Genomic DNA, 26,185 nt, shown 5'->3' with positions numbered 1-26,185 from the left:
CATTTAGTAATGGCTTTGGAATGACATCATGAGAAGTGGGCCCTGCTCATGACTAGCTACTCCATTTCTTTCTGGAAAAGAGATTATGATAAACATGTGATTTGCTTTCTCAGAATAAACAATATATCACAAATAAATTTTATCTCTGTAGTTCATATTTTTCATTTTAGCTTATTTTTAGAGGAAGAGAATCCCACTTTGAGGGTTTGCTTACTGGGACATGAAAGAATTGGAATGATAACAAAATAGAAACCTTGAATATCTGTCTGTGTAGTATGAGGTGCATTGTTGGCATTCACTGCAGGGTAGTTTTATCCTTAATGTGAATATCCTTAGGTATTAAAACAGTAATGTTAGCTTTCCTAACATGTTTGTAACATGTTGCACCTGGATTTCATGTCACAGCATTAGCTTTTGCAACAGTTAAAGAATCTCTTTTTCCAAAAATAGAAAAACTCTTTTGACTGTCTTTGGCCTTTTGAGCTATAATGAAGTTTTTAGTTTTAATCAGAATAATTTAATTTATTAAACATAGTGCATAAGTGGGGTAGTTGCCTTTTTTGCATACTGCCCTAAGTGCTACAAATAGGTTGTATTCCATGCGAAGAAGTATAGAATTAAAAGGCTAGGATATGATTTAGTTAATGTACAACAGTAGTAGTATTTCCCGAAGATTTATTTCATGTATAAGAAATACATAGTTTTAAGTATTTGGATAAAGTGAAACCTACATAGTTTCAAACTTTGGTTTTCAATTTGACTTTTACGCTTTCTGCATCCCACTGAGTGCAAATTTGACCCTGCATTTTAGGGGCATGTAAGGTGAACAGCGTTTGTTGTTTGGCTAGAGTATTAGTGCCCTCAGGAAGAAAAGACTTGCTGAGTATTAGTCTGGTCATGAGGATGTTCTCCTTGATGCTAAACCTGAAATAACTATTTCTGAATTTATAGTCTTGAGTAATCTTGAGTATCATTGTGATTCACTTTAATTCCAGTCTTTACCTTAATTTGTCTTTTCCTTTTTGAGTATTATTTGGGAATTCTAATTAGAATACTAATTTTTCTCAAGCTGTTGTTTTAAAACCATGAATTATAAAATCCAAAATACTCCATTTTTGTTTTAGAATCTGTGGTAGATTTTTGCCATCGCTGAAATTCAGGCCTCATTGTATCTTGCCTAGATTATTGCAATAGCGTCTTAATTTTCTTTCTGCCTTTATTCTGTCTGTCCAAATGCAGTCTTCGTACTTCTGCCGGAATTGATCACGTCCATATTTTTCATAAAATTCTTTGATCTCTTGCCCATAGGATAAAATCTAAACTTATTAGCCTAGTATTCATGTTTATTCATAATCTGTCCATTATTTTTTTTTTTAAAGATTTTATTTATTTATCTGAGAGAGAGAATGAGAGAGAGCATGAGAAGGGGGAGGGTCAGAGGGAGAAGCAGACTCCCTGCTGAGCAGGGAGTCCGATGCGGGACTCGATCCCGGGACTCCAGGATCATGACCTGAGCCGAAGGCAGTGGCTTAACCAACTGAGCCACCCAGGCACCCCGTAATCTGTCCATTATTATTTTTTTTTTTTAAAGATTTTATTTATTTGACAGAGCACAAGCAGAGGGAGAGAGAGGGAGAAGCAGGTTCCCTGCTGAGCAAGGAGCCCGATATGGGACTCGATCCCAGGACCCTGGGATCATGCCCTGGGCCGAAGGCAGCTGCTTAACCGACTGAGCCCCCAGGCGTCCCTAATCTGTCCATTATTAATGTAACTCCCTAGCCTCAAGTCCTGCCACTTTCTGTTCCCAGGCTCAGGATAGCACATAAATTTCATATCATGGACTTAACTTCTTGTATTGATTTTGCGTTATCTGTTGAGAAGGAGTTTGAGTTTCATGTGGACTTTAAACATGTTTTAATTGATTCGTAATGTCTGTCATGGGTGAAGGTAGAAGAGTAGTAAGCACATGTTCCAGAAATGGTTGTCCCTACTTTTGTCACAGGGCTTTGTCACACATGTTCCTGCTTTTGCTCGTTCTGTCCTTGGCCTGAAGTATCCCCATAGCTCATCTTCTCTGAAGATTTTTCGGTTCTCCCTGGCAGACTTATTCCACGCTTCTTGGGTGATACCAGAGCTTTTGTTCCTGTAGCTAGTACAGCAGAGAAAGAGAGATGATTGACTTCTAAATAGGTCTTTTTTCTCAACTAGATCATCAGCTCTGTGAGACCATGTACATGTTTGTCTTTGTTTCCTCAGTTCTCAACATAATGTCTGACACAAAATAGATGTTAAATGTGTCTTGATTTGGGGTGCCTGGGTGGCTCAGTCGTTAAGCGTCTGCCTTCGGCTCAGGTCATGTCCCAGGGTCCTGGCATCAAGCCCCATAACGGGCTCTCTGCTCAGCAGGAAGCCTGCTTCTCCCTCTCCCACTCCCCCTGCTTGTGTTCCCTCTCTTGCTGTCTCTCTCTCTGTCAAATTAAAAAAAAAAAAAAATCTTTAAATGTGTCTTGATTTGAAATGAGTATGATTCTTTCTCTTGCCTAAAATAACTGCATTTTCTTTTATTTCTTTAGAAAGAAAATATGTTTGGAAAGTTGGACAATTAAGAATTAGGATTTCTTATTCTGTTTTAGAATATGATTCAACAAAGGTGAAATTGTAAAAGTAATGTATTTTGACTAAGGTCAGAGGAGTTGTTTCTGACCAAAATTATGTCCTTTGATTGGACAGTATTAATTCTTTATGAAATCTACCGAGAAAGTTGACTAATTCTAAATGCCAACCAGTTGCAGAGATGTTCATTCAAAACTGAAAGTATAGAAGAACATAAGCCTTTAGAATTATGCTGAGGACAGTATAATCCTTAAAGAATAAAGGTTATTCTATGCAGAATAATATCAATATAACAGTATCTCTTTTACCTTCCTCATTTTCATATAGGATGGGAATCAGATTTTCCTTTATAGGGTATGTATTTAGTTTAACCAAATCTTGCCAGCCCAGATGTCTTTCAAGTCACAAGTATGGAGAAATTTGGTAGTATTAAATACCTCTTATATATGGCTAATTGTGGTTTTAAACAAGGAAAATCAGGCTATAGGGTAAGAGATGATGAATTGCTATATACTGTAAGCTCTGCATATTCATTGCTCAAACTATATGCCATCCAATCTCTTGGCGTGTGGCCAGCACATTTTAGTTCTCTTACTTCATATTCTTTGGAGAGGCTGTTATGTAGCCTGATACTACTACCACCAATTTCTAGTTTGGCTACTTAAGCTGTTTGTGAGCTGACCTCACCATACTGCTTTGAGAACTATGATGAAAGTTACAACTGTGGAATGATCTGTCTGAATAGTTTGCAAGTGTTTGTCTTTGCATCTTTCTAGCATGCAAGGAGGGAATAGACATAGTTCCCAAATACTACATGAATGTTTCTTGTATCTTTTTTTTTTTTTTCCTGAATAAGAACCAGTTTATAATGGTTTATGGGGGTTTTCTTCCCTTTTACTTTGCACACTAGAAAATAAGAATATTTTTTAAAAATAAGAATTATATTTTAAAGTGTATGTAAAGGACATTTAACCATGCTGGTATTTGAAAGGACCATCATTAGAATAAATGTCAGACTTACTTTTATGAACACTAGGTATGATCCTGACCCTGATGTCAGGTTTATTATTCTATAATTTTAATGTCCTTTTACTTGAGCATTACATAAACTTTTTTCCAAAAGAGACAAATTAAGCTTTTAATTTTTTTATATGGGAGGAACTTGAGTAGATCAGCCTTTGAGAAGAATGATTAGTGCCTTTTTAAAACTTGAACCCAACTAAAAATAACTTTGTACCATATTTAAACCAATTTAGAGGTATGCCACCATTCTGTGGGTATTTTTTACATTTAAGGAACTAAGAATGAACAATGGTATAAATCTACCAACTAGATAAGTGTCTAGCAATGCAGAAATTGCTGTTTGGGAGCGGTGTTGCTATTTCTACTTGCTGAAGTAATTTGATGGTTGATCTCTAATGGTTGAAAGATCCAGAAGTATAAAACCTAAGATAAATGTGGCACAGGTAGAAAGTAAAAACAGTAGATGTATTCCTGATAGGTAACAAATTAACATCAACAACAAAAATCTAAACAGTTGAGCAACTTTCCAATTATTTAGGCTGTAGTAATCTGAATTCTTCATGACAGCTTGTTTGAAATGCCCTTTGTTTAAAATACTATGTTGGTTTTGTTGTTATTTTAATTGTCAGTTTGGATGTTGACCTGTAATTTGAATCGTGACATTTATAAAGCCAAGTTGAAATATTTGCTCTTTCTCTGTTTCATTATGTTAAATATTAATAGAAAGGGACATAGTCATGGTGCAAGTTTTGAAACCATTTTACAATTTCATGTAGCTGTAGAGTTGGTATTCCAGTCAATTTGAGGTAATTTTAAAGCCGACAAAATAGTTGTACTAGATTAGGAAATAAACCACAAATCTTGGTGCAGTAAATATTGTTGATGTTACAGTAAAAATAATTATGTATTGTTCTTATTGGAATCAAGTTTGGATATTTTATTTAGTGCTTGCTATAGGAGAAAAAAGTATACATTACCTTTGTTGTGAGAGCACACTGCAGATATAAATTTATCAGCTCCTTGTATACTACTTTATACTTAGAAAAAATGAAGTAAAGATAACTAAAGAGTTCTTCTTCCCTTTGAAAATTATTTTGTTTTTTAGATTTCATTTTATTTTATTTTATTTTTTAAAGATTATTTATTTGACAGAGACATAGCAAGAGAGGGAACACAAGCAGGGGGAGTGGGAGAGGGAGAAGCAGGCTTCCTGCGGAGCAGGGAGCCCGATGTGGGGATGTGGGGATGTGGGGCTCGATCCCAGGATCCTGGGACCATGACCTGAGCCGAAGGCAGACACTTAACGACTGAGCCACTCAGGCGCCCCTTAGATTTCATTTTAAAGGAAGAGGGGTTCTTGATGTTGAGCTGCTTTTACTAATAGACTGTGACCCACCCTTTTTGTGTTTTTATACGGAGCCATTTAAAGTCCTGGCTTTCATTGCTCAGAGTTCTAAGGGAAAAAACAACTTCTCTGTCGTGCAGGGAAAAATGACTTCAGTCTTGTTGATGCTGAGTATGTATATGCTGAGTATATGACCCCAGATGGGCACACTCTTCTCTTTCACAGATGTGGTACTCTAGGGAGAGGAGATTTTTGAGTAATATTCTTAATTTCCTTAAGTTGTTAGTGATTTAAAAACTCAGATGTTGATTATAACTGCTGTACGGCTGTGTAGAATGACATCACCGTTTTTGTGCCAGGGGAAGTTAGCAAACATTTGCGTAGGAATTACATAGCTATGTTTCTTCTTCAGAAGATTATTTTTAATAATTCTTTCCCTTCTTCCCCTCCCATGTCCTCCAAATCCAGACTGTCACACTGAAACACAGGAAGTTAGTTTCGAAAATCGTTGTGCTAATTACGAGTTTATTGTAAAGGGAAAAGAAGTCTGTTATACTTACCTTGGGATGTGCAAGCATGCTAAAATAAAATTTTTATTTAATGTGTCCTTACTTATTTTAGGCTCGAACTTGATTTAAAAATGTAAATATAATTGATTCATTTGGTTACTTGGAGGACTTGTCTTTTGCATTTCCTGACATCAAAAGGCCTGACTTTTTCTTTCCTCTTTAAACTGGCAAAGGATTAAACAAGACCTGCTTTTGTTGCATGAAAGTAGCAATTACTCAGCAATACAAGAGGATACTACAGTGTATCCCAATTGGTGATAAGGATTGATTTAGTAAACTGAGGGAAGGGTGAAAAATACCATTACCTTGTTGTTCCTATCTAAATAAAAATTAAGGTAGCAATGTGGCGCCTGGGTGGCTCAGTCGTTAAGCGTCTGCCTTCGGCTCAGGTCATGATCCCAGGGTCCTGGGATCGAGCCCCGCATCGGGTTCCCTGCTCGGCGGGAAGCCTGCTTCCCCCTCTCCCACTCCCTCTGCTTGTGTTCCCTCTCTCTCTGTGTCTCTCTCTCTCAAATAAATAAATAAAATCTTAAAAAAAAAAAAATTAAGGTAGCAGTAACCTTGAACTATGTTACTTTGTCATTGGGGAATTGTTTGCTGCAACTGACTGCAGCTAAATTTCTCTGAAATGAAAAACAATCAGTTTTAAGCTGTACCAAGAATTTTCTGATTTTAGCTGCCACTTATCTCATAATGGCAAATTTAGGAACAACTTGCTATCTAATCTGTTTGAGAGAGGACTGGAATGGTCATGTCAAGGAACATAATCTGCTTAATGAAACATCCAAAAGGAGCTCAGAAGGAATACTGACCTAGAAGGTGAAAGTCCGTCTGCCTGTGTATGTGAACACACACTTGGTAGGGACTTCTTAGTATTCTTTCTTATTCCTTGTATCAGGAATTGCTGTGAGCTACAAATACCCTTTGCCCAGAAGGAATGATTAGGGTTGCAGTTTGTTGCATGCACCATTAGTGCCTGTGGTTTTGTGAAGAATGTATGCTCAGTTTATTTTTAGCATTTAAGTTCGAATAGACATGTCTGAGGGAATGTTCTCTTATTGTCCTGGCCAGGAACTCTCATTGCCATCTCTTGTTTTGAGGAAGGTCAGCTACCTTGAAATGGACCAGATTACTTGGAAGACACTGTTCCCTTGGCTTTGAAGAGGACTTGAAATGTTCTCATATCAAATCTGCACATTAGCAAGAGCCCAGTATTAAAAATGTGTCTTTAAATAGATGAGAGCATGACTACCTAAACTGAGCCTTTTACATTGTTTGGCTCAGGGTAAAAAGATTTGAATCACAATATGCATCCTGTATGTGTGTCTGAGTCTTTTGCATTTGTGCCAAAATATATTTATATTCCTCTGACTTTCTACTTTTGTACCAGGAGTCTTCTGTTCTGTTTGTGTCCTTCAGTACTCACTGGATAGTAATTTTTACTCTCCAATGGTTATATTTCATTCGGTGTTACATTTTAACCTTCTAGTAAAATAAATATCACATCTTGGAAAAAGTTGTAGTAAATCTTGATGATTATATGTGGATATGTTTGGGGTTTGATGAGGCTAGAGTAAAAGTGGTAAACATCAGAGGTGATTACTTACCAGAATACTTAGAATACCAAATAGTGACCAAAAATAAACATCATGTTTCAAATAGATTAACATACTACTGCTTTCATTTTAGAAGTAATAGTTTGATTTAAAAATACACAGTGATTTCTAATTAGTACAAATCGAACCTAGCAGTGTGTGGGTTACTTATCTAGAAGAAGGGACATTTACATGGGCCTGGGTTCCTGAAGGGACATTGGTCCTCTAATAATTCCAGTGAATTCTCATTCCTCATCTAATTTGACCTATCAGTAGCATTTATTCCATCTGGTCTTGCTTCCCTTGTTGAAACATTTTCTTCCTTTGGCTTCTAGGATATCACCTCTTGGTTTTCCTTTTATTTTACTGGCCATTCCTTCTCATTCTCCTTTACTGTTTCTTTTTCTTTACCATTTCCAAATTTTAGATTGCACTTGGGCTCAGTCTTTGGAATTTTTTTTTCTTCTCTTGTCTATACTCAGTCTCTTAGTGATCTCATCTAGGCTTATCTCTTTAAGTGCCTTTTTATATACTGGCAACTCCCAGATTTTTATCTTTAGCTTATACCCCTTCCCTGAACTCCAGACTTGTATATCCACCTGCCTAGTTTATATCTCCATTTGGTAGGCATCTCAGAATTAACTTGACCAAAATAAAATTCTCACTGTTTACAAGTAAACCAGTTCCTCCCTACAGTCTTCTTCATTTCAGTAGATGGAACTACATCTACATCTCGTAGGCATCCTTGACTCCTCTCTTTTAATCTTCCATTCAGTCCATTAGCAAACACTGTCTTTAAATTTGGTCCGGAATCTGAACATTTCTACTTACCACCACCCTGATCTCAGCTACCATCATATTATTGCAGCTGCTTCCTATCTGGGCTCCCTGCTTCCATCCTTACCACTTTATAGGTTTTCTCAACTGAGTGCAGAGTCATCCTTTCAAAACATGTCTGATCACTCTAGTCAAAACCTTCAGATGGTTATCACTGAAAGAGACAAGGGCTTTGCAGTTGCTGATCTCTCTGTCTGGAGCTTCCTTCTTCAAGATGTCTCCCGTACACCTTTCTCTTCCTTGAGGCCTTTGTTAAAAAGGCATTGAGGCCTTTTATAACCATCCTGTTTAAAATTGTGCACATACTTCGACCCCCACTTTCTTGCCTCTTGTACTCTCTTTTTTTGTCTTTATTTTTCTCCATAGCATTTATAACCGTCTGGCATACTATAGAACTAATTATTCATTTTTCTTAAGTAAACTTTATTGAAATATAACATATATGGTAAAATACACTCATTTTTAAGAATACAGTTAGATGAATTTTGACAACTGTAACCATCACTCCAGTCATGATATAGAACATTTTCATCAGAAGTTCCTTCTCCCAAGTCATTTCTTCCCTCCCTCAAGTTCTGCTCTAGGCAATTGATAATCTGACTTGTATCACTGTAGATTAATTTTGCCCATTTTAGAACTTCATATGGAGTGCACATATATGTGTGTGTGTATATATATATATAAAAGAGAGAGTGAGAATCATTATAGAATGTACTCCTTTGTGTGGTTTCTTTCATTAAGCACAATGCTTCTGAGATTTATCAATATTGTGTATATCAGGCTTCCAATGCTGGGCTGCAGTTCCACTTCTTTACTCTTGCCTCTGCCCTCTTTGTGCTTGCCAGCTTTATCTTCCAGGTTGGCTGTAGGAGTTCCAAATATTTCATTCAGATGTGACAACATCTAGAGCTAGAAAGTACCATGTTTTCTATGTCACATTTGTAGGAGCAAAGAAATCTTTCTCAGAAGTCTTCAAAAGGGCCACCTCTCACATTTCATGACAAGAACTTTATCACGTGCTTGGGCTTAAATCTTGGGGGATGGGACTGCCATGATTGGGTAAGACCAATCAAGATTCACCCCAGGATTCAATTCCCTGAGTCACTTGGGGAAGTGGAGGGTCTCCAAACAAAATTTGGGCTCTTCAACGAAGAAGAGGAATGGATATTGGGTAGCCAACCAATAGTGTCTACTAAAATCGTCAGCAACAGTCTTTACAGTGACCAACAGTTGAGGGCTAGCTACATGAAAACTCTTGGTACTATATGTAAGATGAATTAGGGAGAGTTTAATTAGGGACTACAGAAGGAAGTTATTGAAGTAATTCAGGAGTGTAATAATAAGGGCATAAGTTAAGGTGGCAGAAGTGGAATGGAAAGGAAAAGGGTCAGTATGAAAGAAAATGATGAGTCAGTGATAAATTGGGAATATAGAGGGTACAAGGAAGGTATTTGCAGGTTTGGGACTTAGGTGAGTGGGCAAGTGGTGGTATCACTGATATGATATGAAATGAAATGGGGAAACTGCTTGTAGGGAATGTTGGTATGGGTAGATAAAAGGAGTTTAATTTGGGACATGTTGAGTTTGAGATGTGGAACATACAAGTAGAAATGACAGATGATGCAGAGATAGTGTAGTTGATGGGGGTGATATTATTTTGCGATATTTTGTCGTTGATGGGGGTGATATCATTTAGCCAAGTTGAAGCCTTGAAAATAAATGAGTTCTTGGAGGGACTTTGGGTAGAGGTAGCTTGGTGGATAGCCTTCCATAATGCTTGAAATACCCTGGAAGAGAAAAGGAAGGGGTTGTGTGTTTAAGAATATAGTAGTAGATGAGGGGACACAGTATAGTACTAAGATGTAGCAGCATCCCTCAGAGTTAGATTTGAGCATACTGTGTTCTGCAGATTTCTTTTGCCTAAGGTATGGCAGGTCTACGTGCTGTATTTCTGGATTATAATCTGAAACTATGCTTTTTGTTGCTCAGATAGTTCCACTTTGGCCATTGGTTCTTTCAGGTTGTCTTCAACTTGTCCCCAACCATTTTTCGTTTGTTTCTTTTAGAGAGAGAGAGAGCGCGCGCGCGTGTGCGTGCACACACACAAGTGCTTGGTTGGGGGAGGGGCAGAGGGCGAGGGGGAGAGAGAATCTTAAGCAGGCTCCACATCTGATGGGATCTCACAACCCACGAGATCATGACCTGAGCTGAAATCAAGGGTCAGACGCTTAACCGACTGAGACACCCAAGGATTTAAGGATGAGTTGTACTCCATTGTGTATATATACCACATTTTTTTTATCCATCCATTAATGGACACAGGGTGCTTCCATGTCCTGGCTATTGTAAAACTAGTGCTACAGTGAGCATGGAGTGCGTATCTTTTCAAACTGGTGTTTTCTTTTTCTTTGGACGAATACTTAGAAGTAGAATTGTTGGATCATATGGTAGTTCTATTTTTTATTTTTTGAGGAACCTCCATACTATTTTTTATAGTGTTTGCAACAATTTATATTTCCATCTACTGTGCTCAGGGCTTCCCTTTTCTCCTTGTCCTTGCCAACACTTGTTATTTCGTGTGTTTTTATAATAGCCATTCTCAAAAATTTGTGGTGACATCTCATTGCGGTTTGATTTACATTTCCCTAATGATAGTGATGTTGAGTACCTTTTCATGTACATGTTGGCCATCTCTCTGTCTTCTTTGGAAAAATGTATTTTTAGATCCTCTGCCCATTGTTAAATGAGGGTTTTTTATTATGTTGTGAGAGTTCTTTTTTTATGTATTTTGGATATTAGCACCTTATCATATATATGATTTGCAAATACTTCCCAATTCACAAGTTGCCTCTTCATTTTCTTTTCTTTTTTTTAAAATTTTTTGTTGTTGTTGTTTGTTTTATTTATTTATTCATGAGAGTCAGAGAGAGAGATAGAGAGAGGCAGCGGCAGAGGGAGAAGCAGGCTCCTCGCCTAGCAGGGAGCCTGATGCGGGACTCGATCCCAGGACCCTGGGATCGTGACCTGAGCCAAAGGCAGACGCTTAACCGTCTGAGCCACCCAGGCGCCCTTCATTTTATTTTCTTGGCTGTGTATAAGCTTTTTGGTTTGATGTAGTCCCCCTTACTTATTTTTGCTTTTGTTGCCCAAGTTTTCTTCTGGGAGTTTGATGGTTCAGGTCTTATGTTCAAGTCTTTAATCCATTTTGAATTGATTTTTTTGTGCATACTGTAAGATAGTGTCACAGTTTCATTCTTTTCATATGGCTATCCAGTTTTCCCAACGCCATTTATTGAAGAGACTGTCATTTCCTCATTGTATATTCTTGGTTCCCTTGCTATAAATTAATTGATCATATATATGTAGGTTTATATCTAAGCTTTCTATTTTGTTTCATTGATCTATGTCTGCTTTTAGGCTAGTACTATATTTGATTACTATAGCTTTGTAATACAGTTTAAAATCAGGAAGTATGACACCTACAGCTTTGTTCTTTCACAAGATTGCTTTGGATATTTGGGGTCTTTGATGGTTCTGTACAACTTTTAGGATCCTTTGATGCAGTTCTGTGAAAAATGCCATCAGAAATTTGATGGGGAATGCATTAAATCTGTAGATTGCTTTGGGTAGTATGGACATTTTAACAATATTTGTTCTTCCAGTCCATGAGCATGGAATATATTTCCATTTGTGTTGTCTTCAGTTTCTTTGATCAGCGTTTTATAGTTTTCAGAGTACAGGTTTTTCATCTCCTTGGTTAAGTTTATTCCTAGGTATTTTATTATTTTTGGTGCAATTATTAATGGGATTGTGTTCTTAACTTCTCTTTCTGCTACTTCATTATTAGTGTATAGATATGCAATGGATTTCTGTGTGTTGATTTTTTGTTTTTGTTTTTTCTTTTTGTACATTGATTTTGTGACTTGCTACCTTACCAGAAGTCATTTAACAGTTCTAATAGTTTTTTGATAGAGTCTTTAGGGTTTTCTCTATATAGTATAATGTCATTTGCAGATAGTGAAAGTTTTACTTCTTCCTTACCAATTTGGATGCCTTTTATTTCTTTTTCTTGTCTGATTGCTGTAGCTAGAACTTCCAGTACTCTGTTAAATAAAAGTGGTGAGAGTGGACATCCTTGCCTTGTTCCTGATCTTAGGGGGAAAGCTCTCCATTTTTCACCATTGAATATGATGTTAGCTGTGGGTTTTTCTTATATGGCCTGTATTTTGTTGAGGCATGTTCCCTCTAAACTTACTTTGTTTCAGGGTTTGCATCATGAATGTGTTTTATACTTTGTCAGATGCTTTTTCTGTATCTATTGAATGATCATTTGGTTCTTATCCTTTCTTTTATTGTTAATGTGATGTATCACGATGATTGATTTGCAAATATTGAACCACCCTTGCATCCTGGAAATAAATCCCACTTGATAGCGGTGAATGATTTTTTAAATGAATTGTTGGATTAGATTTTCTAATATTTTGTTGAGGATTTTTGCATCGATGTTCATGAGAGATCGTGGCCTGTAGTTCTCTTTCTTTTGTAGTGTCTTTATCTAGTTTGGTATCAGGGTAATGCTGCCTCATAGAATGAATTTGGAAGTTTTCTTTCCTTTTCCATTTTTTTGGAATAGAGAAAAATAGGTATTAATTCTTCTTTAAATGTTTGGAAGAATTCACCTATGAAGTTGTCTGGTCATGTACTTTTGTTTGTTGGGATTTCTTTATTTTTGATTCAGTTTCAATGCTGGTAATTGGTCTGTTCAAATGTTCTGTTTCTTCCTGATTCAGTTTTGGGAGGTCATATGTTTCTAGGAATTTATCCTTTTCTTCTAGGTTGTCCAATTTGCTGGCATATTATTTTTCATAATATTCTCTTATAATCCTTTGTCTTTCTGTAGAGTCAGTTGTTATTTCTCCTCTTTCATTTCTGATTTTATTTGAGTCTTTTCTCTCTCTCTCTCTCTTATTTATTTATGAGTCTGGCTAAAGGTTTATCGATTTGTTGATCTTTTCAAAGAAGCAGCTCCTGGGCGCCTGGGTGGCTCAGTTGGTTGAGCAACTGCCTTCGGCTCAGGTCATGGTCCTGGAGTCCCGGGATCGAGTCCCGCATCGGGCTCCCTGCTCGGCAGGGAGCCTGCTTCTCCCTCTGACCCTCCCCCCTCTCATGTGCTCTCTCTCTCTCAAATAAATAAATAAAATCTTTAAAAAAAAAAAAAAAAAGAAGCAGCTCCTGGGGCACCTGGCTGTCTCAGTTGGTAGAGCATGTGACTCTTGATCTTGGGGTTGTGAGTTTGAGCCCCACATTGGGTGTAGGGATTAGTTAAAAATTATAAAAAATTTGGGCGCCTGGGTGGCTCAGTTGGAAACTGAGGCTTAAGTTTGAACTCATTCTTTTTTTTTTTTTTTTTAAGATTTTATTTATTTATTTGACAGAGAGAGAGATAGCGAGAGCAGGAACAGAAGCAGGGGGAGTGGGAGAGGGAGAAGCAGGCTTCCCGTGGAGCAGGGAGCCCGATGTGGGACTCGATCCCAGGACCCTGGGACCATGACCTGAGCCGAAGGCAGACGCTTAATGACTGAGCCACCCAGGCGCCCAAGTTTGAACTCATTCTTTACTATCCACCCTGTGTTTTAGGTATATGGTGTCATAATTTACATCCTTTTATTTTGTGAATCTCTTGACTGATTTTTATAGATAAACCTAATTTTACTGCTTTTGTGGTTCCCATTTTTTTTTCTACTTATGCTCTTTCCTTTCCATTGAAAGTTCTCTTTAACATTTTTTGTAGGGCTGGTTTAGTGGTGATTAATTCCCTTAACTTTTGTGTGTCCGGGAAACTCCTTATCTTTCCTTTTATTCTGGGAAATTCTTTAGCTCTTTCCTGGATAGAGAAAAACCTGGTTGCAGGTTTTTTCTTTCAGCATTTTGAATATATCATTCCACTCCCTTCTGGCCTGCCATGTTTCTGCTGAAAAAATCAGTTAATAGCCTTATGGCTTTTTCCTTATTTGTAACTGTTTTCTCTTGAGGATTTCAAAATTTTCTCTTTATCACTACTTTATGACATTTTAATTACCTTCTGTGGACCTCCTTGGGTTGCTTTTGTTGGGGGCTGTCTGTGCCTTCTGCATCTGAATTTCTGTTTCCTTCCCCAGACTGGGGGAAGTGTTCAACTATTTCTTCAAATAAATTTTCTGCCCCCTTTTCTCTCTCTTCTGGGATCCCTATAATGTGAATGTTACTATACTTGATGGTGTCGCTGAGTTCCCAAAGTCTTTTCAATTATTATTGTTATTTTTTTCTTTCTTGTTCAGCTTGATTGCTTTCTATTACTGTCTTCTAGGTTACTTATTCCTTCTTCTGCTTCCTCTAGGCTACTATTTATTCTGCTATGTTTTTAAGATCGGTTATTGAGTTCTTAATCTCTGGTTCATTTTACATTTTCTTTCTCTTTGTTGAGGATCTTACTGAGGTTCTCCACTCTTTTCTCAAATCCAGTGAGTCTTTCTAAACCATTACTTTAAAATCCTTATCAGGCACGTGACTTATCTCCATTTCATTTAGCTCTCTTGCTGTGATATTGTCCTGTTCTTTCATTTGGGGCATATTCCCTTGTCTCCTCACTTTGTTTGACTCTCTCTGCTTCTATGTGTTAGGAAAGTCAGCTATTTTTCCTGCTCTTGAAAGTAGTGGCCTGATGAAGAATAGGTCCTGTAGTGCCTTGCAGTGCAGTATTCCCTGCTCACAAGTCCTGGCCCTTCAGGGATGTTTCTTATGTGTGTTGTGTGTGCCCTGCTGTTGTGGCTGATCTGCGTTTGCCTTCAGTCTAGTCATCTTTAATGGTTCTCTGCCTGTTTTGGGCAGGGTTTGGCCCCCATGTTGTTAGTGGGCCAGTCTGGGTCCACCTTGTGCTTGAGTTGAGTCAGACCAGGTTTTTGCCAGAGATGCAGTAGAACTGAACTTCAGGGTGCTCTCCCTGTATTGTGCCCTGAGAAACTTTTGTTGTTGGAAAGGGCCTGCAGTGAGACCCAGTGTGTGCCTCCAGTTGGGCCTGTAGTTGGAGTGGTGTGGGGGGTTATCTTCCCTTCTCCCTGGGACAGGAGTCACTTTGGAGTGGTGCTAGCCCCTCTTGGGACTGCTTGCACACTATCAGGCTTGTGACACTGCTTTGGACGGGCTCTGAACAAGGGCATATTGGAGGGAACACGTTAGCAGCAGAATATGAGAATGGGGCTTGTGGTGCCAGCATGGTCTGTGCTGGTCTGCTGCAGGAGGGGACGTGCAGCCTCCTGGGAACACTATTGCTGAGGCCTGCCAGGTTGGAGGGGGCAGAACTGCAGAAGTGCTTGTGGACAGGGATGCTGTTAGCAAGCAAGATGGAGAGTGTAGGTCCTGTGCTGGTTCCCACAGGTATATCTAGGCTGTAGGCTGGGGAAGAGAAATGGTACTTGCCAGCTCTTTGGTTCTTGGGGAAGTCTCCCAAAGATCTCAACCCTTCCTGTACAGACTGAGGTTAGTCAATAAATCTCCTTCCCATATACCCCAGGCATTTTTCAAACTGCTGCTTCTGTGCTGTTTCTCAGCAGGAATGTTTCTTGTCCTCTCTCTCTCTCTCTCTCGCTCTTTTTAAAGATTTATTTATTTGAGAGAGAGAGTGAGAGCATGCATGCATACATGCCGGGGGAGGGGCAGAGGGAGAGAATCTTCAAGCACACTCCCCACTGAGTGTGGAGCCTGATGCAGGGCTTGATCCCACGACCCAGGAGCTCATGACCCGAGCTGAAATCAAGAGTCCGACGCTCAACTGACTGAGCCACCCAGGTGCCCCTGTTGTGCTCTCTGTTTAAGGGCAGGGACTCCACCCTCCCCACTCTCCTAGAGCAGAGCCTCCTGATGATTAAAATCCCAGGTGTTAAGCCCTACTGATTGTTAGGCCCCTCTGTTTTCCAAGCCAAATGTTATGGGGGATTTGTCTTCCCCATGTGGGTCCCTTGTGCCTGGGGTGCCTGGGTTGGGGGTCTGGTCATCTCCCCTCTCTGCGTCTGCCAGTCGCTCCCTCCCACGGACAGTCCTTGGGGTCCGTTTGGCTTTCCACCCTTCCTATCCTCTTTGATGTGGCCCCTTCTCTACATTTAGATGTGGAGAATCTGTTCTACCAGTCTTCAGGTTGTTTTCTGGGTTTTTTACGCTGATATGAGTGTTACCTAGTTGTTCTGTGGGATTAAGTGAGTTTAGGATTCCCCTATTCCACCATCTTCCCCTGAAGTCTCCCCAACCCCCCCCCTTGTTGGGGATTTTTGCATCTTTGTTCATCAGGGATATTGGCCCATAATTTTCTTTTCTTTTGGTGTCTTTATCTGGTTTTAGTATTAGGGTAATGCTGGCCCTCTAAAATGAATATGAGAGTGTTCCCTCCAATTTTTTTTGGAAGAGTTGAGTTGAGAAGGGTTGATATTAATTCTTCTTTGAATGTTTGGTAGAATTCATCAGTGAAGTCATCTGGTTCTGGACTTTAACTTGTTGGGAGATTTTTGATGACTGTTTCTGTCTCCTGTAGTAATTGGTCTGTTTAGATTTTGTGTATATTTATGATTCAGTCATGGTAGATTGTTTCTAGGAATTTATCCATTTCCTCTAGGTTATCTAGTTTGTTGCCATATAATTGTTCAGTCTTTTATGATCTTCTGTATTTCTGTGGTATCATTTTAAAAATTTATTTATTTATTTATTTTAGAGTAAGTGCATGAGGGGGGTGGGGAGAGGCAGGGAGCCCAATGCAGTACTGGATCCCAGGACCCGGGGAGCCTCTGTGGTATCATTTGTAACATCTCTTTCATTTCTGATGTTGAGTCATCTCTTTTTTTTTTTTTTTGTCTTGATGATTCTAGCTAAAGGGTTATCTTGTTTATCTTTTCAGAGAACCAGCTTTTAATTTCATTGATCTTTTCTCTTGTCTTTTTACTCTCATGCTCTGTCCTCTAATCTTTGTTATTTCCTCCTTTCCACTAACTTTGAGCCTTGTTTTTTCCTTTTTTTTTTTAACCTTAGATCCTTGAGGTGTAAAGTTAGGTTGTTTGAGATTTTTGTTTCTTCCTGTAAAGTTTGGTATTTTGCCTTTCCAATTTCATTTATCTCAGAGTATTTTTTTATTTCTCATTTGATTTCTTCTTTCATGCGTTGGTTGCTTAGTGGCATGTTGTTTAGTCTCTACATATTTGTGAATTTTCCAGTTTATTAATTTTATGTAAAATTCCAGTTTATGTAATTAATTTCTTGTTTCATGAAAAGATCCTTATATGATTTCAGTCCTCAGATTTATTAAAATTTGTAGCCCAACATATGATCTAACTTGGGAAATGTTTCATATGCACTTGAGAAGAATGTGTATTCTGTTGATTTTGGATGGAATGTTCTGTAAATATTAAGTCTGTTTGGTGTTATGTGTCATAAAGGCTGATGTTTCCTTAGTGATTTTCTATCCATTGATGGAAGTAGGGGCATTAAAGTGCCCTGCTATTATTGTATTGCTGTTTCTCCCTTTGGATTTGTTAATATTTGCTTTAATTATTTTTTAAAAGATTTTTTATTTTTTAAGTAATCTCTATACACAGTGTGGGGCTTGAACTCACAACTCCAAGATCTAGAGTCGCATGCGCTTCTGACTGAGCCAGCCAGGTGCCCTGCCTCGCTTTATATTTAGGTGCTCCTATGATTGGCATGTAAATATTTACAAATGTTATATCATCTTATTGGATTGACTCCTTTATCAGTATGTAGTGCCCTATTTTGTCTGTTATTACAGTCTTTGTTTTAAAGTCTATCTTGATACAGGTATAGTTGCTCCAGCTTTCTTGTGGTTTCTATTTGTGTTGAATATCTTTTTCCATCTTTTTCACTTTAAGTTTGCATATGTCTTCACATCTTGTAGGGAGTATCTTTTAGGAAGTGGGTAGATGGGTCATGTGTGTTATTTATTCACTCTTGTCTTTTGACTTGAGAATTTAGTCCACTAACAATAAAGTACTTCTTGATAGATTTGTGCATATTACCATTTTCTTAATTGTTTCTGGATGTTTTTGTGGTTCTTCTCAGTTCCTTGCTTCTCTTGCTCTTTTCCTTTGTGGTTTGATGAGTTTTTTAGTGGTAGGCTTATATTCCTTTCTCTTTATTTTTTGTGTATTTACTATAGGTTTTTGCTTTGTGGTTACTCTGAGGCTTACATACAATGACATGTCTAAAATGATGTCTTTTAAGTTGATAACAACTTAAAAGTTTGACCCCATTGTAAAGCTTAACGTTATTACTCCTGTCCTGCAACATTTTATGTTTTTGACTTCACATTTTACATCTTTTTTTTAAATAGGAATGGTTTTATTTGTATTTGTTTGTTTATTTGTTTTTAAATCATAATTCCAATATTGTTAACATACAGTATTGTATTAGTTTCATGTGTACAATATAGTGATTCAATAATTCCATACATTATCACGCGGTGCTCATCATGACAGGTGTACTCCTTAATCCCCATCACCTGTTTGACCCATCCTCACTCCTCACCCCCTCCCCTACCCCACAACCATCACCTTGTTCTCTATAGTTAAGAGTCTGTTTCTTGGTTTGTCTATCTTTTTTTTTCCTTTGCTCATTTATTGTGTTTCTTAAATTACATGTATGAGTGAAATCATATGGTAACATTTTACATCTTTTAAAAAAAATTTTATTTAAATTCAACTAATTAACATATAGTGTATTAAGAGTTTCAGAGGTAGAGTTCAGTGATTTCATCAATTGTATGTAATACCCTGTGCTCAGGTGCTCGTATTTGGCTGTTCGTTGGCTTCATGCTGGCCTTTCGATCTCTGATTGCATCTGTGTGGATTCTCTTTGGAGGTTATGTTGCTAAAGAAAAAGCCATCGTATACCCTGGAATTGCTGTATTTTTCCAAAATGCCTTCATCTTTTTTGGAGGACTGGTTTTTAAGTTCGGCCGCACTGAAGAGTTACGGCAGTGAAAACATCCAGTTTGCTTCCGCATAGCAGCCCTGCATGGGTTTTTTACTATTCCCAGTTTTTTGTAATGCCATTTTCTAAACTCATTTTTGAGTGTAGTCTCAGCTTCAATTTGTACAATACTAAAACCATGAGAACTTCCTATGTAAACAACAACAAAAATCTATTGTGGTATGCGTTGGATTAACTTATAAAATCTTGAAAATATGCGACATGAGTAATTTTTATTGTTTTATCATGGTGTAATTTGTAAAATTAAATTACAAAAGGAATTATAGATGCAAAAAAATACAACACCCTGTGCTCATTACATCATGTGTCCTCCTTAATGCCCATCACCCAGTTACCCCAGCATCCCTCCTCCCCTCCTCTCCAGCATCCCTCAGTTTATTTCCTATCCTTAAGAGTTTCATATGGTTTTTCTCCCTCTCTGATTTCATCTTGTTTTATTTTTCCCTCCCTTCCCCTATGATCCTCTGTTTTCTTTCTTAAATTCCACATATGAGTGAAACCATATAATTGTCTTTCTCTGATTGACTTACTTTGCTTAGCATAATACCCTCTAGTTCCATCCACGTCCATTTCATATCTTTTTATCTTATGTATCCCTTAACTAATTATTGTAGTTGTAATTATTTTTATTAGTTTTTTTTTTTAAGATTTCATTTATTTATTTGAGAGTGAGAGAGCACGAGTAGGGGGAAGGGCAGAGGAGAAGGAGAAGCAGATTGCCTGCAGAGCAGGGAAGCCCTATACGGGGCTTGATCCCAGGACCCTGAAATCATGACCTGAGCTGAAGGCAGCCACTTAACCAACTGAGCCACCCAGGCAACCCTATTTTTATTAGTTTTAACTTTCACAATTTGGTTCTTTTTGTTCAGTTATTCTTGATACGTATCTGATTTTATTTCATAGTTTTTAAAAAATGGATGTTCTTCAGTCACTTTGAAATTCTTTTTTTTTTTTTAAGATTTTATTTATTTATTTGACAGAGAGAGACATAGCGAGAGCAGGAACACAAGCCGGGGGAGTGGGAGAGGGAGAAGCAGGCTTCCCGCAGAGCAGGGAGCCCGATGCGGGGCTCGATCCCAGGACCCTGGGATCATGACCTGAGCCGAAGGCAGACGCTTAACGACTGAGCCACCCAGGCGCCCTCACTTTGAAATTCTTATGTGTACTTATGTTAATGTCATTCTAGGATTAATCTATTTCCATTTTGTTGGAAATAAAACCATTTCCTGATCGTTTTTCTTTTTTTCTTTTTTTAAAAGATTTATTTTAGAGAGAGGGGCAGTGTGGAGGGGCAGAAAGAGAGAGAAACTCAAGCAGACTCTGCACTGAGTGCAGAGCCTGGTGCGGGGCTGGATCCCACAGCTATGATGTCATGATCTGAACTGAAACCAAGAGTCGGATGCTTAATCGACTGAGCCACCCAGGTGCCCCAAATTTACCCTTTTTAGTCATACAGTTCTGTATGTTTTGACAAACATATATGGTTGTGTAATTAACACCACAGTCTGGTTTTGAAATATTTACATCTCCTCAAAACAGTCCTTAGTCATACTTCTCTCTTTACCCTTACTCCCTATTAACTATTGGTTTATTTTTTCCCTTATTTTCCCTTTTTAGAATGTTATGTAAATGGAAGCATACTGTATATAACTGTTTGTGTCTGTTGCCTTTGACTTGGTATAACTTTTGAGATTTCTTGATGTTGTTAGGTGTATCAATAGTTTTTGTTTTTTTTTTAAGATTTTATGTATTTGAGAGAGAGAGCACGAGTGGGGTGAAAGGCAGAGGGAGAAGCAGACTCCCTGCCGAGCAGAAAGCCCAGTGCGGGACTTGATCCTGGGACTCCAGGATCATGACCTGAGCTGAAGGCAGTCGCTTAACCAACTGAGCCACCCAGGCGCCCAATATTTTGTTCTTTTTATTGCTAAATAGCATTTCATTGTATGGCTGTACCACGTTTTCCCCATTTACCAGTCGATGGACATTGAGTTTCCAGTTTTTGGCAATTATGAATACAATAGTCATAAATATTTGTGTACAGTTTGATTTTATTTTTACAGATGTATGTTTATATTTTTCTTGGTTATAAACTTAGGAATAGGATTGCTGTGTTCAATGGTGAGTGATTGCTTAAGTTTATAACAAACCTGCCACCTCTTTTCCAAAGTGGCTGTACCGTTTTGCCAGCCATCTATGTATGAGAGTTCTAGTTGCTTTGCATCTTTATTAACACTCGATACTGCCTTTTTTGTTGTTGTTTATTCTAGGCATTCCAGGAGATAATGGTGTGTCCTTGTGGTTTAATTTGCATTCCTTTAATAACTCATGATGTTGAGTATTGTCATCTTCATGTCTTCTTTGATGAAGTGTTTCTTAAAGTCTTTTGGCTTTTTTTTTTTAAGATAAAATTCATGTAACATAAAATTCACTTTTTTAAACACTTTAAAGCATACAAATCAGTGGTTTTTAGAATATTCATGGAATTATGCAATCACTGCCACTAATTCCAGAACATATTTTTCACTATGAAAAGAATCAGTGAACCCATAGTTGTTATTCCATATTTCTCCCTTCTTTTGGTTGTAGGCAATCACTAATCATTCTGTCTGTATAGATATGCCTATTCTCTGGACATTTCATGTAAATGGAATCATACAATAATATATGATTGTGTTTGCCTTCTCAGCATTATGTTTTATTTATCTTATTTTATTTTAAGAATTATTTATTTAATCTTGAACACCCAGTGTGGGGGTTGAACTCATGACCCTAAAATCAAGAGTCACATGCTCTTCTTACTGAGCCAGCCAGGCACCCTCAGCATTATGTTTTAAAGGTTAATCCATGTTGTAGCATGTATCAATCAGTACTTTATTCCTTTTCATTGCTGAGTAATATTCCATTGTAGGAATATACCACATTGTATTTATCCATTCATCAGTTAATTGACAGTTCAGTTGTTTCCACTTTTTGACTATCATGAATAATCTGCTTTGAATATTTATATGTGTGTGTGTTTCTTTCTTTCTTTCTCTTGGCTATGTTCCTAGAAGTTGAATAGCTGGGTCATAAGTAACTCTATATTTAACATTTTGAGGAACCGCCAGAATGTTTTTCATAGCAGCTATGCTATTTTACATATCCACCAGCAATGTATGAGGGTTCCAGTTTCTCTATATCCTCTCCAACATTTGTTATTACCTATCTTTTTCATTATTTACACCCTAGTGGGTGTGATCATGCTTTTACTTTTAACCTATATGTGTCTTTTCATTTAAGGTAGATTTATTGGTGATTGCATGGTTGGGTCATGATATTTAATCCAATTGACAATTTGTGCCTTCTCATTAGGATGTTCAGATCATTTATTTTTCAAGTAATTGTTGCTGTGGTTGGATTGAAATCTGCCACTCTGCTACTTGTTTTCTTTTTGTTTCATTTGTTCTTAATTCCTTTTCCTTTTTTTTCTGCCTTCTTTTAGATTATATATATATATATATTTTTTTTTTTTTCCTAAGATTTATTTATCTCAGAGAGAGAGGGAGCATGTGTGGTGGAGAAGGGGAGAGGGATAGAGAGAAACTCAGGCAGATTCTACACTGAGCACAAAGCCCAACGTGGGGCTCAGTCTCACAACCCTGAGATGACAGCCTGAGCTGAAACCAAGAGTTGGACGCTTAACCAACTGTGCCACCCCAGCACCCCTCTTTTAGATTATTTTTTATGGTCCTATTTTATCTTCATTTTTGGCTTATGAGTCTTTAGTTAAAAAAAATTAGTGATTTTCCTGTTTTTACAGTATGTTTTTGTTACAGTCTACCTTTAAGTACTATTATATTGCTTCATCTTTAATATTATATTTCAAATCCCTTTCCCCATTCCTTTTTCTTTTTACTGTTATACCTTTTACGTGTTATAGTTTATTTATTTTTAAAGATTTTTTTTTTAATTTATTAGAGCGAGAGCGTGCACAAGCAGGGGGAGCAGTAGGCAGAGGGAGAAGCAGACTCCCTACTGAGCAGGGAGCCTGATGCGGTGCTTGATCCCAGGACCCTGAGATCATGACCTGAGCTGAAGACAGATGCTTAACCGACTGAGCCACCCAGGTGCCCTTATAGTTTGTTTTAGATCAGGAGTTGGCAAGCTTGTTTTGTAATGGGCCAGATAGTAAATATTTTTTGACTTTGCTGGCGGTATGATCTCTGTCACAACAGTCTCTCTTAACTCTGCCTTTGTTGTGAAAGAATATCCATAAACAAAAACAAATGAATGTACCTGGATTGGACTGCTGGCCATAGTTTGCCAATCTCTGCATTAGGCAGTCACCTATTTTTTTTTTTTTTTAAAGATTTTATTTATTTATTTGACAGATAGATAGAGAGCACAAGTAGGCAGAGAGGCAGGCAGAGGGAGAGGGAGAAGCAGACTTCCCGCTGAGCAAGGAGACCGACGCGGGGCTCGATCCCAGGACTCCAGGATCATGACCTGAGCCGAAGGCAGCCGCTTAACCGACTGAGCCACCCAGGCGCCCCGGCAGTCACCTATCTTTTAAAATGACTAACAATAGGAGTGCGTGGATGGCTCACTCAGTTGAGTGTCTGACTCTTGATTTGGGCTCAGGTCATGATCTCAGGGTCATGGAATCAAACCCCACGTTGGGCTCATGCTCAGTGTGGAGTCTGCTTGGCCCTCTCCCTCTGCTCCACTCCCTGCTTGTGCTCTCTCTCTCTCCCTCTTTCTCTCTCAAGTAAATAAAATCTTTTTAAAAATGTGACTAATGATAAAAAAATCTCATATTCATCTTAAATTATACTGTCTCCAGTGCTTTTCATTTCTTTGTAAGTTGCCTTGTTATATTCCTTCTGCTGAAGAACTAATTATAACATTTTTTATGGTCGATATTTGCCAAAATAAATTGTGTCAGCTTTTGTTTGTTTGAATTTTTTCTTCATTTTTTAAAGTAGTTGTTTTTTTTTTTTTTAATTTATTTCAGAGAAAGGAAGTGTGCATGAGCCGGTGGGGAGGAGCAGTGGGTGATAAAGAATCCTCAAGCAGACTCCCCACTGAAGTATAGAGACTGACTTAGGGTTTGATCCCAGGACTCTGGGATCATGACCTGAGCCAGAATCCAGAGTCGACTGCTTAACCAACTGAGCCACCCAGGTGCCCCTTCTCCTTCATTTTTGAAAGATATTTTCACTTTGTATGTACTTCTGGGTTAATAACTTTTTTCTTTTAGTACTTTGAAAATGTCATTCCATTGTCTTCCGCCATATATAGTTTGTGACAGAAAGTTTGCTGTGCCTCCCTCTTACCTTTGTTTTTCTAAATGTAATCTGTCATTTCTCTGGCTGCCTGTAAGATTTTCTGTTTATCTTTGAGTTTCAGTAGTTTGATTACGCTACCTGTTACATCTTGGTTTTGATTTTGATTTTATTTTGCTTGGGTTTCTCCAGGTGTCTTGGAACTATGATTTGGTGGGGGTTTTTTTTGTTGTTGTTGTTTAATTTGTTTTAGGAAATTCTTGTTCATTATTTCTTCAAGTGTTTCTTTTTTTTTTTTTTTAAAGATTTTATTTATTTATTTGAGAGAGTGAGAATGAGAGAGAGTACATGAGAGGGGGGAGGGTCAGAGGGAGAAGCAGGCTCCCTGCCGAGCAGGGAGCCTGATGCGGGACTCGATCCCGGGACTCCAGGATCATGACCTGAGCGGAAGGCAGTCGCTTAACCAACTGAGCCACCCAGGCGCCCTCTTCAAGTGTTTCTTCTTCATTCTTTCCTTCTGGATCTCTAATTACACATATGTTAGGCTGCTTAGTATTGTTTCTTAGGTCTTGCATGCTGTGTCCTATTTTTTTGTTTTGTTAGTTTATTTTTTTTTAATAGCTTTTTCTCTCAGTTTGATTAATTTTTATTAACCCATCATCAAGTTTACTTGAACTCTGCCACCCACCTAATTAGGAACACTGTAAATTAAAGTCTGTGCTGGAGATTTTCTAAACCATACAGTAGGTCGAATTTGGACCATAACCCATTAGAAGGCCAGTTATGGTTACACATTCTTTGATTCTTTTTTTAGTTAAAATACTTTTTTTTTTAATTTTTAGGAAATGGAGGATTACCTTTAGTGAGACTTTAACAACTCTTAGCACTGCTCACATAAGTTTTAGAAGTTGTTAATTGTTTGTTTAATGTTACGTCTCCTTCAAGAAATAGTTCATGATCTGCTTGATTTGTCATTTGCTTTTTTTTTTTTTTTTTTAAAGATTTTATTTATTTGAGAGAGAACAAGCAGGCGGAGAGGAAGAGGGAGAAACAGACTCACTGCTGAGCAGGGAGCCTTATGTGGGGCTCGATCCCAGAACCCTGGGATCATGACCTGAGCTGAAGGCAGATGCTTAACCAGCTGAGCCACCCAGGCGCCCCTTGTCATTTGCTTTTTGATAGCTACTTAAAAAAATGAAAATAGCAGAGTCTTTATATTCCAGTAAGAACTGATATCTGAAACTAATATAATGTTACATGTTGGTTATATCTTAATTAAAAAAAGACACCCAATTTTTTTTTCTGAGTAAAAATGAAATTTTTTTATATATATCATGCTTAACTATTTAAAAAAAATTAGAAGTCATAGGTTATGTTTTGAAATGTTATTTACATCCTGAGAATTAAAATATGAAAATTATACTCTTCCTATATGACTGATGTATCTTTAGTCAAATTAAAAAAAAATTCAATTTCGCTATATTTCATTTTTTTATTGTGTTGAATTTTAAAAATATTTTTTAACTGAAGTACAGTTGACAATAAATACAGTGTTAGTTTCAGGTGTACAAAGTGATTCAAGAAGTCTGTTCTGCTCACCATGAGTGTAGCTACTGTCTGTCATCAAACAATGCCCTTTCAGTACCACTGACTGTATTCCTTATGCTGTACCTCATTCCATAACTGGAAGCGTGTATGTCCCACTCCTCTCCACCCATTTTGCCATTCCCCCACCCTCCTTCCTTTGGTTATACATGCTTAGGGGACATTTTTGTTTGTTCATTTTATTTACTTCCATGGTATAGATAGGTTTCTTCTATTTTACCATACTGAGAGACAAGTTTGATTGTTTCTTTTTGTTTTGTTTTGTTTTTACCCACTCTTCTTCACTCTGACTGAAGGTGGAACCCTTTG

At 37.9% G+C, this 26,185-nt stretch overlaps 1 protein-coding gene across 1 annotated transcript in view; it reads left to right on the top strand.

Moving 5' to 3' along the window:
* Nucleotides 1–26,185, top strand: part of PFDN1 (prefoldin subunit 1) — a 71,071-nt gene that overhangs the window by 3,699 nt on the left and 41,187 nt on the right. The gene's annotated exons all lie outside the window — the stretch shown is intronic.

The sequence above is a fragment of the Neomonachus schauinslandi genome, chromosome 7, assembly GCF_002201575.2.
Source record: "Neomonachus schauinslandi chromosome 7, ASM220157v2, whole genome shotgun sequence".
Taxonomy (NCBI): domain Eukaryota; kingdom Metazoa; phylum Chordata; class Mammalia; order Carnivora; family Phocidae; genus Neomonachus; species Neomonachus schauinslandi.
This window is presented reverse-complemented; position numbering and strand designations above follow the sequence as displayed.